Source organism: Oenanthe melanoleuca, chromosome 8, assembly GCF_029582105.1.
Source record: "Oenanthe melanoleuca isolate GR-GAL-2019-014 chromosome 8, OMel1.0, whole genome shotgun sequence".
In the NCBI taxonomy this organism is placed as follows: Eukaryota; Metazoa; Chordata; class Aves; order Passeriformes; family Muscicapidae; genus Oenanthe; species Oenanthe melanoleuca.
The window spans coordinates 19,457,715-19,463,714 of NC_079342.1; the positions used below are offsets into that span (position 1 = coordinate 19,457,715).

At 42.7% G+C, this 6,000-nt stretch overlaps 1 long non-coding RNA gene across 1 annotated transcript in view; it reads left to right on the forward strand.

Moving 5' to 3' along the window:
• The window catches only part of LOC130256071 (uncharacterized), a 200,036-nt gene extending 197,076 nt beyond the window's left edge, over positions 1-2,960 (forward strand). Inside the window, exon 3 of the long non-coding RNA XR_008841053.1 lies at positions 2,733-2,960. This is a non-coding gene — a long non-coding RNA (uncharacterized LOC130256071). The remainder of the gene's footprint in view (positions 1-2,732) is intronic.
• The last annotated feature ends 3,040 nt before the right edge of the window (positions 2,961-6,000 follow it).

Below are 6,000 nucleotides of genomic sequence, written 5' to 3' on the forward strand. Positions count from 1 at the left end.
AGCATCATCATCATCAAATTATCACATTGCAGTGACATTTTTCTTCACACAGGGATTTCATTCAAAGCAATATTTTCTAAGAGAGAGAGCTGAGTTGAGGTCTTCAGCACTTCTGAAGTATGGGAGGACTGCAGGAATTTTGGTTTAGATAGAGCCCATACAATATTTTAGTAAAAGGCCTTATAAACTCTGAATGAAGGAATAATAAAAAAAAAGGTATTCCATGCAAAAGCATGGACCTCAAAGTCTATTTGAGCTAATTAAAATCCAGTTCCTGACCTCAAAACCAGGATAAGAAGAGGAATGATGCTGTCAGGAGAGAGGAGAGGTGCAGGTCAACAATGAACCTATAGTTTCAATTATCAGTGTAAGCAAAACTTTCATTTAGAGCAGAAATATTGATTTTTTTCCCATTTATTGATATTTAAACATTACAGCTGTTTCTCAATGGCATGTATTATTGGTATTTGGGAACTTAAAAAAATTTAAAATTTGGTTGTTTCGTGTTTTGTACAAAACACGTGATTTTTTTTTTAAGTTTTGAGCTTGCAGTGAGAAAGCACATTGTAACAAAAAGTCATTTCAAGTTGAAGTGAAAACCTGCACATTTCTTTTTCATAGTGGACTATTTAGTGTTTACCTGAGATATAGGTATCAGCTAGATATAGAAAATAGAGATGCCAGCCAAGGTTCAGGACATTTACTGAATGTCACAGCATCACTCAGTCCTGCAGTTTTGACTAAAATACATGATGATGATGATGATGATGGGCTGCAACTCTGTGAAATGGTAATTTTTGAAATGGTCAAGCAGTGGAGGCATTTTAGGTGGAGATTACAGCTCATTTTTCACCTTGTCCAATTCACAGCTTGACTGGCAAAGCATCCTGTCACCTGCCTGCCACATCAGAGATATTTTCTGTGGTCACAGCAAGCAGTGGATGTGAGTCAGTGTTGAGTTTTGGCTTTGTTTTAAAATGATTTTGAAGCTGGTTGTCCTTTACAGGAGACAAACTGAAATGCCTTTGCAAACATCACATGTGTAAATGCATTCTGAGGGCAGGAACTGACTGGGACCAAGCACAAGAGCCTCTGTTAAAATTGCTGGCAAGTCACATAAGCTGGAAATGTTTCTCTGAGGGCTGAGCCAGTCTGGGTGGCACCACTGGAGGAGGCAAGTTTGGGTGGCAGCTTTCAGACAGTGCCTGCTACTTGAACTGAATCCTACCTGCATGTTCTTGAAGAGAGAAAATGGGGACACAGTGGGCTGCATGCATTAGCTTTACACTTTTTAAAGAATTTCATCTTGTGGTTGGAGAAGCCCCTAATCCTGCAACCCTTGAGTGGATGTTGTGACAGGAGCCAGGCCTGCTTGAGCCACTTGAGTGGCATTACACAGAGAAGACACTCCAGAGCTGAACTGTCAGGTCAGGCTTTTCTAAGAAGAGATTTTCAAGACATCTATTTTTCACTTCTAATCCTTTATGTTATTCCTAAGTTTACACTTCTGGGCAAATTTCACATAGTTTGGTTTTATGGAAACAGCTTCTTTAAACTCTAAAAGAAAATGATGCCCTTTGGTGCTTTTAATTCACTGTCTTTGCAGTAATTCATGCCAAAAAAAGGTGGCAGGGGAGCCCTTATAAAGCTCTATTAATTGAAATAAATGAGCCATGCTTTGGAGAACAGTGTAGCATAGAGGAAGGTTTGCCTTCTGAGTCCTGCTCCATAGATGTCCCTCGTGATTTCAGGCATGTCATAAAAGCCACTGTCTGCCTCATTTTCCCACCTTATTAAGAGGGGGCTGAGGTTGTTCTTTACCAGAAACCTCTGGGTCTTGTGAAGCCCAACTCAGTGCTTCAGAAGTACTTGGAGGACCTGGAATTTTATTTTGAAAACTATAGCAAATGCTAGTGTTTCCCAGGGAATGGTGTTTATGAGCATGCTTTCATTAGTCCCTTAGCATTTTCTTTTTCATTTGAGTCTGGAAAAATGTGTGGAAAATCATTTCATGGGGGCCTCAGGGAGAAATGAAGCTTCTTGCTGAGTGGGAGCTCTGGGCACTGAAGAGTAGTGGCAAAGTTAGCTCACTGAATTCACCATACAGAAATAGAAAAAACCCCAACTGACCTGAGGATGGACTTAAAGCCCCCAGTGGCATTAGGCTGGACCCAAACACTTGGCTTTTTCCCAGATCTTTCATTTGTATGTTCAGTCTCAGAGGAAGGGGAAGGTGAGCAAGGCAGGCAGAGAAGTAAATGTCTGCTCCCTTCCTCCTCTCCTTCTCCCCAAAAATCATTTCCATCCACCTGACTTCTTTCCCAGATATGGTGTCATTTGCTTCTGTGACTAATCTCTGGGTGGGAGAGAAAATTATTTTGAAAGTTGAAGAGAAACATAAGCTTGCACATTTATGTGTGTTTTTCTCCTCTTCCCTGTCTCTGAATGAGCAGAGGTTTATTATTCCCCTTGACTGCGTGCTGAGATAGGTACAGGCAACAGAGGCTCCAAACCTGGGATACTCTTTTAATGTCTGAGTCTTCCATTAACACCAATACTTTAACCTTCTCCTCACCTCCCACCCCCCTGGGTGCTAATGTTTTTGGATAAAGATGGTCCAGGAAGTGTGAGGTTCCAGGGAAAGTATTTTTAAGAGAAACCAAGCAGGGCTCAGAATTCTGCTCTCTTCACATGCATCATGACCTCCCTGACTTCACCTGTCTTTTTTTCAGGCCTGCTCAGCCACAGGAGGGATCCAGGTGTTGATGCCATCTCTAAACCCTCAGCCATGGGGAGCCAAGCTTCTCCTCCAGCCCCAGGCTCTGCACACTGAGATGACCCAGCAGTGACAAGTCAGACTCAGTGCACAAACAGGGTCTAGAACAAATGGCTGGCTGTCCATGAACTGCTTGGAGGAACAGGCAGCAGCAGGATAAGGTTATTACATGGGTTGGCTGTGCCACAGCCAGAGAACTCAGCCAGCATTGTCCATCCTTCAGTCCACAGCCTGTGTTGGTGAACTAATGGCTCCTGATAGGATCCTTCTGGTTGAGAGATGATATCACAGGTTATATCTGTGTCCACTTTAGCTCTGGACTGTTGCTAAGAGAAAAACAATTCTTGGCAAATTCCTGGGAGTGCTTGCCTCCTCCAGTTTGGATGAGGACTGCTCAACACAGATGGGTAGGTGTGAGCTTCTGTCTCTTCGCCTTCTGAGAATTGTTTTCGCCAGTGGAAAACTGAAGATGATAGTGCTACCATTAAAAATGAGGTGAATGCTCAGGCTAACATGAGTGGGTGGAAAGGACTTCAAACAGGATGAATCTGGGGACAAACCTACCCTTGCCAAGACAAACAGCTGCAGAGAGCTGCAGGAAAGGAAAAGGGCACTGCTGTTTAAAATGATTCAGTCACACAGGGCTGATTGAGGCCGTGTATCCATCAATTTATAACAAAAATCAATGGCTGTCATATGGAGAAAGAAAAGGAACATCACCTGTCACACAGGAGGACTGGAGAACTGATATCATCAGGACAACAAACTGATATTCCATAGGACAATAGAGATTTAGGATGAGCGCAAAGCAGAAAGCTCTCACTCTCTTTGCTACATCTGTCTTTGATTTTCTCTGCCTCTATCTGCCTGCTGTTGATGTTTTCTCACATTATCTTGGTCCCTTAGTTCAAGGTGCATTTCATTCCAAGCAGGCAGGGAGCTCCAGGTGTGAACGAGGGCTGTGAGCATGAACTCCCTGTCGCAGTTATTATTGTTACCATTCCTCTGAAACCAGCCTGGTGGAGGTTTGGCTCTGTGGAATTTGTTCTGCCGTTTTAGTATCCTTGTTAAATGTGGAAAATGGAATGCAAGTGGAATGAAAATGTGGGAAGTGGAATGAAGTGCAGTGCTTTGCACGATGGCTTGCACCCAAAGGTGCAGCCTTAGCTAATGAAGTGCTGGCATGCTGTGGAGCAAGATGTTTGAGATTGCAGGAGTGGGACCTGCTGCTCAAATGAATCAGGTGTTCAGGACTCACTGATCTTCTTTGTAATGGGAGAAACTGTATATTAAAAAAGTCAATACAGAATTTTCAGTGCTCTGTATAGTTTCAATGTTGTTCATTTTAAGACCCCAGTGATATTCAGTAATTGTATCCCCACCATCCAGCTATTTAGCAATCTGGACACATACAATTTTTCCTATTACTATTGTTTCCATTACTGGCAGTACACTTGTGGATGTCTGGCTATTTTTGTCTTTGACACCCCCTGCATACATCTAACTGGGCACAGATATTTTAATACACTTTTCAGTGGTTCCCTGTGCTCCAGCTGAGCCCCTGGAGATGTTATGGAGCCCCTTTGTGTGTGTTGGATGAACACACCTCTGGGATGAGTCTGGAGCAGACAACTGCCATGACATTAAGCTGAACTCCAGCTTTCCCCCAGTCTGGCAGGATGTGTTCAGTCCGTCCACAAATCAGGTGCAGCTCGTTCCTTCTCCAGTGGCATTCATTGCACAAGCAATGGTGTGTTTTCTCTCAGATGTGCTGCCTCAAATACATTTGCCAGGGCCAGGAATAGCCCATGGCTGGACCACACAGACTCTCCAGATGGGCTGACGCTCCAAAGATAGGATGGCAAGCAGCCTTGGCATTCTGGTTGGTATTTCAATAGATGAACTCTTTTTAGCTTTGTTTTTCAAAAGTTGCCCTTCTGTTTTGCAACAGGCCCTTCCTGTGCCATGTTTAGCTCATTCAAACCAGCTCCAATTTTTATACCTCCCACTGCATTTCCTACAGTGGATATTTCTAAACCAGCTTTGCTGGTGGAGTCCTCTCCAAATGGTGTGTGAAAGACCAAATGATTTAGCACATAATTAAGAAGTAAACAATGATCAGCAAGAAGTCTGCAGTGTCAGTTACAAGGCATGGCTTGTAGGATGCAAGAAAAAGCAGTATGCCAAGAAAAATGAATGAATCTGTGTGTCTGTATCTTGATGTGGAGAGGCAGCTTCTGCTCCATCCCCAATGGAGACACAGTTCAGTGGGAATTTTTTTTTTTTTTTAAATTTTGCCAGTGGCAACAACAGAGGTTCAAAGGACACCAATGGAGAAAAGTTTCCTGCAGCCACCAGGAGTGAGCATGGATGCTCCACCTGGGTTTTTGCACACACTCCAGCTGGTTTGTGTGGAAGGGCTCATTTCCTGGCCCTACTGCCCCTTGTGCCAGAGCAGAGATGGTTCTGTGCTTCCCAGCACTAGGGCTTGAGGTCTAACACCAGTGACAGGAACTCCAAGGCCTGCAGTGCTGTTTCACAGTACCCAGGCAAATGGAAAGAATCGAGACACACAAGATTATTGTGCTATGGATTTATAATAACATTTTATTAATATATTATGCTACAAAAATATTTTGATAAAATAATATTAGAAAGCATCTTTTTATTACACTCTTCAAAACAGTTCACAAAAGCAGGAGGCGGAACAGGAAAAAATATCTGAAATATATCTGAATTGAAAACTGACAAAAATGCAATTTGAATTTCAATGTAAGCACGGATCTGCAGAATGGTTCATCAGTCCTGTAGAAGGAAAGTATTGCCTACTTATTGCAAAGACCTCTCTGCCTGTAGCTAGATTAAGGTGCCTCCTGAAATGTTAGTCACAGGAAAGGCTGAATTTGAGTTGGGACAGCACACAGGCACCACACACACGTAAATGCACACACACACACACACCCACACACACACACCCCACCATCTCAAACTTCAGCAAATTATCTTTCTGCTTCAGTTAAGCTGAAACATGCTTAAATTGAAGCTGAGTTTTAGCATACTCCATGGAACATTGATCACTTCAGAGATATGACAAGACCATATAATTTTTGGATATAATACAGAAATACGGTACTAAGCAAAGTTTGGCATGGTAACACTTATGCTGAGATAATAACTTTGGCACTTTGGTTTCTCTAACATAAATATAATGGGAAATTCCTCCC